Source organism: Ochotona curzoniae, unplaced genomic scaffold (genome assembly GCF_017591425.1).
Source record: "Ochotona curzoniae isolate NIBS_2020 unplaced genomic scaffold, NIBS_Ocur_1.0 scaffold_1037, whole genome shotgun sequence".
NCBI lineage: Eukaryota > Metazoa > Chordata > Mammalia > Lagomorpha > Ochotonidae > Ochotona > Ochotona curzoniae.
The window spans coordinates 11,406,408-11,420,705 of record NW_024467083.1 but is presented as its reverse complement, the minus strand read 5'-3'; the positions used below and the strand labels follow the sequence as shown (position 1 = coordinate 11,420,705).

Genomic DNA, 14,298 nt, shown 5'->3' with positions numbered 1-14,298 from the left:
TACACCCCGGGGCTATTAGGCAACAGCAGGAAACCCCCTCCATCTCCTAGCATTGCTGTGGTCTGACAGCAAGGAGCCAGCAAGGAGTGGTACACCCTCCTTCCCCTCTTATTCTCCCCCGACACAGAAGAGAAGGCAGAGGCATTTCCTCCATTGTCTCCCCCACCCATCCCGACTCTCTCCTTTGTCAGTGACCCAGAGCTGTCTTCAGGTTGCTCACCTTGGTAATGAGCTTTAAAAATGAAATAAAGCAAAAATGTCTGTCTCAGTGCACACCAGATCTTTCTGCCTCTACGGTTTCCATGTCACGGAGGATAAAATCCAAACATGATCACACGTACAAGCCTGGCAGAGATCTCGGATCTGCCTTGCACATCAGCCACTTCACTCTGGGTGCTCCCGCCAGCCGGGCTTTGCCATGGGCCACAGTCATTCCAGGTGTGTTCCCAACCTAAGCCCTTTGCACGTGCTATTCTCTCTACCTCTAGTGTTCTTCCTCTTTATCATTGTAACTCTCGCCACCCACTTAAAACTTCTCTGGACTTCCAATAGAAAGAAGTCAGCCAATTACCAGCATGTCACACCTGGCCAACAAGTAATTGCCTTCCATCCGTCTATGAGAACAGAGATTTTCTGTCTGGTTCATTGTGATATCCTTGTACCAGCAACATATCTGGCACAGGTGTGCTCAATAAATATTTGTTCAATGAAAGAACAAACAAATGAAACTGTTTAAAAAGATAGATGAAAGGATTATGTCACATTAAATAGTAGATGTTCTTAACAGGAAAGACTATGTAACTCTCCATTTTGCTCCTTCTGTATAAGTTGCACAGAAACTGATGATTAAGTTATGAGCTTCACTACCTCAGGGCCAGTTTTTGTTAGGAGTGACTAAAAAGCTCCAATGATACCAGCCCTATTTGCTAAAAGAGCTAATTAAGAACGGAGGTGACAGAAGGAAAAACAAAACTAGAGGAAGAGAAGTGATGAGAACAGAGGAAGAAAAGGAGAGGGGAAGACACAGGGAAAACCGAAATGGAGACAGAGAGACACACAGAGCGGAAGACAAAAGTCATGGTACTTTAAGAGCACACCATGGTGGTACTGGGATGATGGGCATGTAAACCAAGGACTGCCAAGGCACTGAGGATGGAGGCTGGAACATGCCACTTGCGCCTCCTGTGGCAAGTCCTTTCACTCCTCTGGGTCTCCTAGCACAGTGAGATGTGGGATAGGCAGGCAGGAAGCGCTCCTCCCTCACGTGTGTCTGCTTCTGTAACTTGATGACAAATCACTGTGTACAGCTAGTTCCCCTTTAGCAGTCGGCTCTGCACAAGGCAGCCTAGCCTTTGGACTGCTCACACCTGTCCCAAACAGGGTAGACAGGTAAAAGGCAGAGACAATCTCAACATGAGGGGCCTAGCCCAAGGACCCGCTCAGCCAATGTGACCTTTTCAAAAAAAAGTACATGGAAGTACAAAAAGTACAAAAAAAAGTACAAAGAGGGAATCCTAAGATACTCATCTGGATAAATTTCAAAAACATTTAATACTAGTACAAGGACTTCCTCCTCCATGAATTCAGAAGTAAGGTATTTTCATCAGTCAATACTCATATACAAAATATTTTTAACTATGTTCTATTGATAGCACAGGTCTAATGCCAGACTATCCTAAAAGTTCTGATATCTTTTTAATTGCTATAGATGACATACAGACAGGAAAACTAAATGATTTGAGAAATTTTTAAAATGTTGACCCCATTTGTCATTATTTCCATTAATTTCACAAATGTGTCTCTAGAAAAATTAAATGCAATTCAAAATTTAGGGATTGCTCATTACTGGAATTTTCCACCTAATATTTGTGAACCAGGACTTACTGTGTATAACTGGAACTACAAGAAATAAAAACATGCGGAAGAGTGGCCTACTGCTGTATGATAATGACTCTAAGCTTGGAGTCCATCTGCATTATTTCTTACATCTTAACATGATTTCAATTACCATGGCAAATCTAAATTCCCTTCAGGACTGTTTGCCATCTTCTTCATTTTTTTTAATCCAGAACATGGCAGAAAGGGGCCAGTACCATGGCACAGCAGTTAAGCTACCTCCTTCAGCACTGCCATCTAATAGGAGATTCCCGGCTGCTCCACCTTCTACCCAGTTCCCTGTGTATGTGCCTGGGAAAGCAGTAGATGACTGAGGTACTCAGACCCCTGCTACGCATTGTGGGACTCAATTGGAGTCTCAAGTTCTTGGCTGCAGCCCAGCTCAGTCCTAGCACTAGAGGAGAGAGCCACCAGATCAAAGCCATATCTATCTCTCTTTCTCTCTCTCTCTCTTTCCCCTCTTTCTTTCAATCTCTTTAACTTTGTAACTTTGCCTTTCAGTTAAATATATAAGTCTTTTAAAAAAACAGCAGAGATAAGCACTATATAGGGCACTGGGACAGAAATGTGAGTTAAGACATCCTTTTACTCAAAAAACACATTCAAATAGGAGAAAGATTGCAGAGCAAGCAGTCGCAAGGAGCTCACTGTAGTACTTCATTATGCACAACTGATTGCAAGACAAGGTGAAAAAGGCTATAAAAGCAAGCGTTATTCTATTCTGGGTCAAGTCATAAGAAAATGATGAAGTGAACAACTGGGAGTAGGAAGAAGCATGGTATAGGCAAACTAATTAGAGAGAAAACATCAGGGAAAGTTTATCTGAGAAAGGGATTATTTTTTTTAATTAACTAAGAAATTTCCCAAAGCAGGCCTACAAAATGACTCACACACCCGCTCTCAAAAGTATTGGGACTGTGAGTCACTCCACAGTGAGGATATTCACACAGAAAGGCTCCTCTGTCTGCTCATTAATTTGAAACTGTGAAGCACGCATGTTATTCGCCTCCCTATTAAATCATTCTTTGAGGTGCTGCAACTATCCAAATATTTCTTTGACACTGAGGTTATACCATCCAAGTCCTCTGGTGTACTTTTATTACCTGTCAACTGGTTGTCTAACCAGACCCTGGCTTTAGATGCTCATCAATTAAATCCTTGAACTTCCTTAATGAAAATTTAAAGGTTCTACAAAAGCTTACTAAGGTGGGGTAGTGGAAGGCAGGCACAGAGGAAGCAAGGATGAGCCAAAAGAATAAGAAATATAATTCAGAAAGGCGCAGGGACAAGGTTAGCTCCTCCTCCATTTAAAACTTCACAAGAGCAAATTATGGAGAGGGCTTTTAATATATCAATTCACTTTCCATAAGAGATCATTGGATCAGATAGAAAAATATCTTGAAGTAAAATGGACATAGTTTAAATTTATGCAAGTAAAAAACTTGGCTAAGTTGTAAGGTTTCCTGTGGTAAGGTGACAGGGCATTACATAATTCATCAGGTCAAACTTAGAAACCAAGTCCCCTGTGGAGTTCTTCAAGGCCCCTGTGCTGACCGAAGCACAGGCTTTTCTCATTTGGGGCTTTCTCCAATCACAAAAATGCATATTTGTGTGGCCAGGAAGAAAGAGGAGCTATAGGAAGAATTTGAGGGTAACATAATCATTTAGACCAAAATAAGATAAATCATTTTACAAATTCACCTGTGCCTAAGACTCAAGTACCAACTAAATAAAAAGCATCTGGGGTCAATTGTGCACCCTGCTATGTAGATACGGGCCCCTGAGGCATTTTCTTAAACTGTTCATGTTAAACGAAGACTGATGGCAATTATAGACTACACTGGAACCACCAATCATGTGCATATTCAGTGTCAGATTCAATGCCCTAGAAAATGTGTAAGCAACTTTTGGATCCAAATACAGTAAGTAGATTCTCCAAGAGCAATTTTTAAAACTGTGTATCACAACCCATTAATGAATTGCAAAATCCAATCTAATGAATGAAGACATTTTGTTAATAATGGAGACCAGAATATAAAATATTGGTAGGCTTAAAAATATGCAATAAGAATTGCTTTGAAAACCTTTTGATGATATGATACATGTGAAAGATCCGTGTTGTGTGTATGCGTGCACTAAGTTGCAAAGTAAAATGGGTTTCATCTTGTAGATTATAATGAAAAATATTGAGACTTCTGTCCCAAGATAGCAGCATAATTCACCTCAAACAATGCCATGGTCCTGCTATTCTCCATCCCTCTGCACACTTGGACCTACTCTGACTTCTGAGGACATCCCCAAAGAAAGCATGAGAAAAGTTACTACTGCACCTGACTGCTACAAAAAGGTATTCAAAAGATGCTAGCCCATTAGCCAGAATCAAAATCTTACAAATGCTCCCTGGAAAAGAAAGGGTGTGACTGGTGTATCTGAGGGACTAGGGTAACACTGCTCTCCAACCGGAGCGTCCCACCCGTCCACACTATGGGCTGTTTCACACTTGTGCAGACTTGTAGGGCTTAGTGACAGTATACTTTCCCAAGACTAGCGCTGCTCGGGTACTCCCCTGAGAACGCAGAAAGCTTCCACCTGAGAACTTGGGACTCTGAATTCTAGTCTGTCTCCACTAACTGGGTCAGATCTCAGACAACCTCTCAAGGCTCAGGTTCTGCGAGTGAAACAGGAGCAAGTGGGGCTCGGAGCAGGGCTCTTCCTGCCAGCTTCCTGGGGGTCAAATTCAGTGATATTGCAAAAGTGGGTTTACTTTTAATTAATATGGGTTTTTGATATTTATTTATTTGAAAATCAGGAGGGGGGAGAGAGAGAGAGATCTCCATTTGCTGGTGTCTCCCCAAACGGCTTCAACGGCCAGAGCTGGAGCAAATTGGAACCAGGAGCCAATCCAAAGCCAAGAGCTTCCTCCAGGTCTCCCACCTGGGTTGCTGGGTCCCAAGTACTTGGGCCATCTTCCACTGCTTTTCTAGGCACATTAGCAGGGAAGTGAATTGGAAATAGGGAAGCTGGAACTTGAACTGGTGCCTATATACGAGGCTGACACTGCAGATGGTGGCTTAAGCTGCTTCACCACAGCACCAGACCCAATATATATTTCTTTTTAAACTAAGATAAAACCACTTAACACAATCAAGTGCATTCAGTATCAAGTTTCATCAAGGTGCAAACACTGGGCAGTCAAATAACCTCTTTTTGTGTAAATTTTGGAAGGATTACATCTAGCTTCTGCATGTGTGTTTTCTAGTAAACATCTCATGGATTAGGAAGCTTGTAGTATGCACTTGGCGATGTCTCAGTGTGAGCCTGCTCTGTCCAGGTATTTGCATGAATCTGAACAGCAATGGCCCCAACTCAAGTAAATGCCAAGAGATATCCAACGTATATAAGACATGCTTTTATATCACATATGGCAAATACATCTCAAGTCACACTCTGAAAACACATGTCTTCAAAATTAGGGTGCCTCTATTCTGGTTGTTTTTCTGTAATGAAAGCACACTGTTAAAAGCTCTAAAGATTCGATTTTCTGTTTAAAAAAAAATTCAGAAGACCTTTCTGTCTCTCATTCTCTCCATAAATCTGCCTTTCCCATTAAAATAAAATAAAATCAGGGCACTGACATGGTAGCCTGGTGGCTAAAGTCCCCTCCTTGCATGCACTGGGATCCCACATAGGTGTCAGTTCATGTCATGGCAGCCCCACCTCTCATCCAGCTCCCTGCTTGTGGCCTGGGAAAGCAGTCAAGGACGGCCAAGGGCTTTGGGACCCTCACCCACATGGGAGACCCAGGATGAGACTCCTGGCTCCTAGCTTCGGATTGGTTCAACTCCGGTTGTTGCATCTACTTGGGGAGTGATTCAGCAGATGGAAGATCTTCCTCTTGGTCTCTCCTCCTCTCTGTTTATCTGACTTTCCAGTGAAAATAAATAAGTCTTTTAATACTCAGCTTCAATGTTCCCCTCTGATTCCTGGTTCCTGGTTCCAGATCCCTGTTAATATAGAACATAGGAGGCGGCACTAGTGGTTCGGGCAATTTGGTTCCTGCCACTCACATAGGAGACATGGAATGAGTTCCTGGCTCCTGGCTTCTGTCCAGCCCAGCTCCAGTTATTACAGGCATTTAGGGAGTGACTCTGCAGGTGGAGGCTCTATTTCATCCCTCTCTGTGTCTCTCTGCTTCTCAATTTTTTATTAATTTTTCTGACTCTCCTTTTAATCATTTGAATTATTTACTACCAAAGATAACCCTAAGATTTATAAGAACAACTGTTTTAAAAATTTCCTACATTTACTGGTAATCACATTTACGAATAAACAAAAATAGAAACAAAGTTGGCACTAGAATTAAGACTATCACACATAATACTAATCTCAAATGTTTGCATCTGGAATAAAGCCCATCTCAGTTCTATATGAAACACCTTATTTTGATCAGTGACTTTAAAAATAATGCCTCAAAGCAGTGATTCTTGCTCTTATCTTTACAGTTAACATTGACTTCAACTTTAAGCACTCCAGCTTTAAATGACTCGATCCAGTCTCCCATGTGCATGGCAGAGGCCCAAGGACTTGGGTCATCTGCTGCTGCTTCCACAGGCACATAGTACCAGAAGTAAATCAGTCAGGACTTGATTCAGCACTCATACAGGATGCCAGAAGTCCAGGCTGCAGCTTAACCCACTGTACCACTACACAAGCCCCAATAAATAAAATTTTTAAACAGAAATCAAATGTCAATCCAAGTGTACTAATAAAAAATAAGTCTATTAATCCAAGTCTACCAATAAGAAATGTGTGAGTAAATTACTGTAAACACATGCAATACTAACTACCAATATATAATGTTAAATATATTACATATGTGATTGTATATAAATTAGAAATCTTATTTACAGCATAGAAGTATGATATATGAATACCAAAAAGGAAAAAGAATCAAAAAAGATGAAAGATATAAGCAGAGTAATTTGAGACCCCTTCCACAAATGAAAGGCATACAGTTAATCTCCTAGCCCACAGCTAAAAGAAACACAAGGAGAGGTGACTAAGAACTGGAGAAGACCAGCAGAACTCCCCATCCCAACAAGCCTGAAACTGAGAATGTTGGCATGATTTGAGAGAAACCAACCTGTTTCAAAGCCATCAAAAATACAAGCCTACAAGCGTAAAAAGCTGTCTGGCCCATTTATACAGGCAATATCACATGAGGGTTCTTGCCTATCAAACTATAAAAGGAAGGAACTACAACAGGAAATTGCCCTGCCCTGGCCATGTGCTACTCCTCCCTTCCTCTCCCAATTTACCAAGAAGCCACCATGAAGGGGCACAGAACATAAGTAGCCAACAACTGTTTTAACAAATATTTATAAAGCACATGGTTTTATTATTTTAACCCAGTAGTTGTTTTACTTTTACTTTAAATGAGAGCTGTTTATTGTTTCTTAATGACCAAGCAGTTCTGAAATCACTATTTATGGGTGAGTTGGGAGTTAGAGAAAAAAACTAAAAAACTAATGTGCTTCATCCAAATAATAAAAACCAGATAAATTCACAGGCATCAGTTTCCACACAAACTGCTTGTGAGTGATGCTGTTCCGAATATAGTTCAGAACAGCCTCATGTTGAGTAATCAACGGGTTGGTTAGCAGGGTATCTAATCTGCCATCTTTGTATTCAGGTACACAGGAGTGTTTACCATCACAGCATTTTGATGAGTCACGAAGCTCAAGAGCCACAGACGTCCCACCGTGTTACAGAAGCTCAGACTGATGGCTGGGACTGTAATGATCTGTGTCTATTAATAACGAGTCAGACACAAGGAAGTGGCTTCTTTTGTAAAAAGAACGTTTGAAGCCACTTTTCGACTCTTCAGTGGTCCAAACACAGGAAACAAATTTAAAAACATGAGCCCTTCAAAAAGTTAGCGAACCTAGCAATGAAACTACCAGAAGTATAAGCTGCAGTAAGGAAAAAAATAATAAAAAAATAAGATAGCACTTTTCTCCCTTTAACTCTGTAAAACTCTAGTGTTCATATTCAACATGCAAAGGAGCATGACACTGGAGATTCCACATGATAGCAAATTTAGTATGAACTAACTGGATGTATCAGTATGCTTCAAAAGTTTTAAATTGCTCATCTTTTGAAATCCTCCTCCTGGCAGTTTAAAGACAAAAATCTGTAAAAAGAACTAGATAAAGCAGGAAAAAAAAAGTCTGCCACATTACAAAGAATTTTGAGAGGAATCTATACTTTTAATATGTATACAAAATATATTTTAATATGTGATATTTTAACATATATATACGATAGCTACAATAGTACACTCTCTACACAGACTACTCGTTGGTCATCTGAAGTAGCAAAGTAGCAAAACATAAGTAAGCTAAGTTAAAAAAAGACTCACACAACCACAATGTGACTAAACCTGCACAAACACTGAGGGACAGAGCTGCAAGAGAAAGTTCCTATTATTCCTTCAAAACATGCTATGCGCCTCTTGTTAATTTTTTTAATTTTCAGGAGGAAAAAAAAGAGACAACTTCCTGCTCATAAAATTATCTGCCTCTCAAACTAGATGTTTATAACATAGATAACCTTTTCAATTTCCACTCCCAAAAAGCTCTCTCAGCTTCATGCATGTAAGCTGACCTGCTGGGGCTGGTCATCCTCATTCTCCCACAGCCCACAGCAGAAGGCAAGGGAGTCAGTCATTCCCTGAGTATCCTGAGGGTCCCACCACCTGCATGGAGTCCTGAGGGTCCCACCACCTGCGTGGAAAGCACAGCAGGAGTTCCGGGCTCCTGATTCCACCTGGCCCAGACCTGGCACTTCTAGATGTTTGGGGAATAAACTGCTGAGTAGAATGCCCTTTGTCTCTCTGCCTTTCAAATAAACATATACAAGTAAATAATCTTTTTAAATATATGTTGAATAAATTCATACTAATGGAAATGTGGCACTTAGTCCATATTTTGCATACTTATTTTTTGTTCACCTGACTTTTTTTTTCCTTTTCATTTTAGATATGTTTACATAGGTGATCAGCGTGGGAAGGATCCCGGGTTAGGGAAAAGTGGGTGTGATCATTATTTCCAAACTTTCTATGTTTTCTTCCCATTTCTGGGGCGGGGGGTGGGGGGGAAGGCAGGAGAAAGGGGAGAATTGTACCCAGCCTCCCAACCACCCCAGTACCAAGCCACCCAGTAACAACCCCATGGTCCCGATGTGGCAGATGCTCTGCCACATGCTTCCAGGTGAATGCAATAGTTCTGAAATGCTGTCAATCTCACCAGTCTATGAATGAGGAAACCCTTCCACTGTTAATCAGCTGACACAGTCGACCTTAGTGTCTCCATTCGCCAAGATATTTGCTGTCATCATTTGGTTGGGGTAGTTGTCCAAAATGTTCTGTTCTCCATTCTCTGCTATGGTACCAGATGTCCTCTGCAGGCCCCGATGGACTACCATGTCCTCTATGTACACCAAGGCCTGCTATCCACTTCTCCATCCTTTACACTGAGGAGGACCAGTTCTCACAGATGGGCCCATGGACCCGGGCCAGGCAACCTGGGTTCCATCAGACCTCTGTCCCGTGGGCTCATGGGTTCAGTACCCACTGCACAGGTGGGCCCAAAGACCTGGGTCAGGTGACCCGGGCCCTGCCCAACCCTCCCTCCACCACTGGGGCTCATGAACCCAGCACCCACCTCACAGGTGGGCCCAATGTCTGTCACTCATTTTGAAGTAGGTATTCTTTGTCATTCCTCAGAGCCAAACATAGTGCTAAGCATGGAGTCACACACACTAAATAAATACTCATTGACCTAAGATATACCTGACTACAGGTCTCACAAATGAGAAATTCATTTTATTAGGAAAATTCTTTCTTTAAACTGTAAATACCATCTTAGGAGAAGGGGAATAAAACTCTTACATCTTTCAATGGATTATGCTAAGCAATAGTCAAATTAACAACCATCTTAGAGTCATGGAGCCAAAAAAGGATTTAAGTGCAAAATGGTTTGGCCAGGAAAGAAGATAAGCAAAAATAGGGGAAGAGTTTGGTGGGGAACCCCAAGGGTGTAACACAAAAGGGATAAAAGAAGTAGGAGACTGCACCAGAGAACTTTTTGGAAGGCCACACGACGTCAATATCCAAAGCTACCAGGATGGACTGATGACACCTTTAAATATCATATACATGGCCCTCCTTCAGGCCTCAACTGTCACTCTAAAGGTGGGCTATTATTACCCTTATTTTAAAGAGGGGAAAAAAAAACCACAGGATTTTGGATAAGTGAAACAACTTGCTCAAAACATATAATTAACAATGGATTCAAAGCGAAGCTTCTGGATTTGCTAAAATCCCAGATGGAGAATGGCTTCTTTGCAGTTAGTAGCAGATTCAGCTGTGGAAGACACCTATTCAGGCCTTATGTGTAGTCTAACAGATAAAAAGTAGACACGGTCATGGTTAGAAACTACAAACCTCAGCCTTACCATCCTCCAAGGTATCTGACTCAGTCTAGTCCCAATGAGTCCACAATGCAGACCTCTCATTTAGCAAAAGCATAGCAGGTGGATGAAAGAAAACACAATGCCGTTACCACCTCTATTCAAGCACCCTCTATGTATCTGGGGAAAGAATCTTACTTCTTTAACTCTGTACCAAATTTCTTAAGCTCAGTTACACCTACTTCACATACATATTATTTTCCGATTCTTCAATCATCAAAACCTAATTTGGGGCCCGGCACGGTGGCGCAGTGGTTAAGGTCCTCGCCTTGCACACTCGGGATCCCATATGGGCGCCAGTTCTAATCCCGGCGGCCCCACTTCCCATCCAGCTCCCTGCCTGTGGCCCAGGAAAGCAGTCGAGGACGGCCCAAAGCTTTGGGACCCTGCACCCGCCTGGGAGACCCGGAAGAGGCTCCTGGCTTCGGATCGGCATAGCATTGGCCGTTGCGCTCACTTGGGGAGTGAATCATCAGACGGAAGATCTTCCTCTCTGTCTCTCCTCTCTATATCCGCCTTTCCAGTAAAAATAAAATAAATCTTTACAAAAAAAAAAAACCTAATTTGTATTCCCCTTGACCTCATTGTTATATGCCAATAAACTGAAAATGATACATTAAGACCAGTGGTAGCAAAGATTTAGTCTTTAACAATCCAATTCATACTAATTTTTAAGCATTTTCTTCAAACTCATAAGTGTGTTTTGGATGCTATGATGACCTCAATACTGTAACTCTAAAACTGCATTGAGTGTCACTCTGGAAGGCAAGCAGGTTTATGACAAAGCTGACTTTTTAAAAATCTGACCCCTGCATCTGGACGACCACCACATGACAGCTTAAGGACAGTAGATGTCCTTCACTCCCAGGGACTTCCCTGGAATAGGTGTCCATCATCCAACTAGCATGGCTGTGAACTGCAGCCACAGCCATGCAGCAACCCTGGCTTTAACATCATTCTCAGAGAACTCCCCGCTCTGTGGGCTTCCTATTGAGCAGCTCTATGAGATACAAATTCTATAAACACTCATCCACTTACAGACAAGGGAATGGGAACACAAAAGCTTCTGTTGTACACATGAAGTCACCACCGAAGAGAGAAACCACAGGTACAGCCAGGACTGAACAAGGCATGCTCACCACAAGACGCCACACTCAAAGAGCAGGCATGATGGTGCTAACAACATAACAGAAAGCGCTTAACACCTCCAAACTGCACACTTAAAAGTGGCCAGTGCAGCACATTTTAACGATGTATATTTTACCACAATAAAAAATGGAAAAAAGTTTAATTTGAAGCAAGGTAATGAAGTAAGTTTGCATAGCAGACACCACCCACGGTTGATGATTATTGCTTTGAGACTCTATCTCTAAAAACCAGAGTTGGCTCAGTTACTACTGCAAATATTCTGGTAGCAAGAAAGACATCTTACACTTTATGTCCAACATAGCCAGTTTGAGAGTTTTTCATATTTTGTCACCCTGTTATTCATTCAGCATGAAGCACCTATTATGTTCCAGGCACACTTTTTAGTTGACATTCAGTATTCAAAAACTGAAACAGTCCCACAACAACTGGAAAACAGCTGCTGTCCCCAGGACCATGTCCCACCCCCGACTGAGCTCCCCTTTCACACCGCACCCAAGACCTTGCCCAGATTCACTACAACAGTAAGTTTCCAGGACTCTGCCCCAGCTTGGCAGTCTACTACCAGTTTGACAAGGAAATGTGTGGGCCTCACCCCTTGTTAAATATTTTATCATCTTCAAGCCATGCAATGAACAAAGTAGCTAAGGTTCCTACCTTCTAGTGTGGGAAAGAGATAATAATACACAGCCAGTATGATTTCAAATAGTACAGTGTAATGAAGAAAATGAAACAGAGCAGGCATTTGGTCCAGCTGTCAAGCAGCTGGTTGGGACACCACACTGCACGTAAGAGATCTATAAAGTTCAATTCCCACCTTCAGCTCCTGGGAGGCAGCTCTGATGACTCGAGTAATTTGAGACCTGCCACCCATATGGAAGACCTGGATTGAGTTCTCAACTCTCAGCCCAACAGAGTTCCTGCCATTCCAGACCTTTTGTTAACAAACTAAAGCAAGTGGGAGTTCTCTCCCAATTCTCATTTTCTATCTCAAATGAGAAACAATAATAAAAATAAATAAATAAAACATCAAAAGACTAACAATTGATTTGGGTATTAATTGGCAGGGTCAGACTTGAAAGAAAGCTTCTTTAATAAAAGAACATTAGAAGGAATCAGGCACGCAAAGGTCTGATGTCAGAAAATTCCAAATACAAAGAACAGAAACATGAAGAATCTGTGGAGAAACAACTGTATAAATTTTACAGAGGATCATCATGGTAAGAGCAACTTGAGCAAGATCATAAAGGCAGACAAGGAGAAAATCAGAAGTCATTATATATTTTTTTTTAATTAGGGAGAGACAGACAGACAAAGCTCCCATCCGTTGATTCACTCCACAAGACCCCACAGTGAACAGCGCTGAGCCAAGCCCGAGAGTTGGAAGTAGTATCCAAGTTTCCCACGTGGTAGCAGCAAGCTAATGACCCAGATCGTCACGGCTGCCTCTGAGAGCCTGCATTAGCAGGAAGCTGGGATCAGGAGGTACATCCTGGAGTTGAGCCCAGGTACTCCAATGTGGTATACCTTTATCTAAGCCACTGTCTTAACTCATAGACCTAAGGCCTGGCAGGAAAGAATCTTAACAGTACTTGTAAGGATGATAAATGTGATGCCAAGAACAGTGAGCAATCAACAGGCAGATTTGAGCCAGTGAATGACATGTTCTAACTTACAATCTTAAAAGATTATACCCTGAATGAAAGGAAAGCAAGGATAGGAAACAAGATCTAAAGTAGGACCCAGCACGACAGCCTAGCAGCTAAAGTCCTCGCTTTGAATCCTGTATGGCCGCTGGTTCTAATCCTGGCAGCCCTGCTTCTCATCCAGCTCCCTGCTTGTGACCTGGGAAAGCAGTGGAGGACAGCCCAAAGCCCTGGGACCCTGCACAGGCATGGGAGACCTGGAAGAGGCTTGGATTGGCTCAGCTCCAGCTGTTGTGGTCACTTGGGGAGTGAATCATTGGATGGAAGATCTTCCTCTCTGTCTCTCCTTCTCTCTATATATCTGCCTTTTCAATAAAAATTGGAAAGAAAAAAGTCTTATTTAAGACAAAAAGATGTAAAGCAGTGGTGACAATCCAGGTGAGTAGTAGAGACGGAAAGAATATTCCAGTTCAAATTTTGGAAGTAGAGCTCACCAAACTCATGAGTATAACATGACAAGGAGTAACAAAAGAATCAAAGCGGCTGCTATCTTTTGGTTTAGTAAGTCACCGATGATAGTTCATTCACTGAATAGGGGACAAATGGGTAAATAAATCAGTTTGAGGAGAAAGGAATTAAAAGTTGTGTTCTACCACAATAAATATGATACCACTTAGATATATAACACAGAACTATAAATCAGGAAATTACCCAACCTCAAAGTAGACAGGGAAACCATGGAATTATTTACATTAATGTCTGCCTTACTGCAAAATATTTATGAGTCATTCCACTAGAATACATAATGGGTTCCAAATCTTAAAATGAGGAACACATTTATGGCTGAGGTCTCCTCTCTGATAAAACACACCCACCTGATCGGGTGTTCCATGTAGTCTACATGGCTGTTTCAACAGCTGTTTACAGCCAGGGATTCCGTCTTAAGGTTGGGACTATCCAACCATGAAATCTAACATCTATAAAATCTGAGATGTATGTATAACACCCATGATTCATGACCTTTTAAAAAGACTTATGTCAACAATTAAATGCACACATGTAACAAAAGGTATAAAAT

General features: G+C 41.8%; 1 protein-coding gene and 1 long non-coding RNA gene across 5 annotated transcripts in view; both read right to left on the bottom strand.

Annotated features, from left to right (window-relative positions):
* The window catches only part of CDC14A (cell division cycle 14A), a 165,168-nt gene that overhangs the window by 114,873 nt on the left and 35,997 nt on the right, over positions 1–14,298 (bottom strand). The gene's annotated exons all lie outside the window — the stretch shown is intronic.
* On the bottom strand, positions 9,320–11,700 carry LOC121168375. The gene is made up of 2 exons (XR_005885719.1): positions 10,988–11,700; positions 9,320–10,651 (listed from the first exon to the last, which is right to left on the bottom strand). It is a non-coding gene; the product is annotated as an uncharacterized LOC121168375 (long non-coding RNA).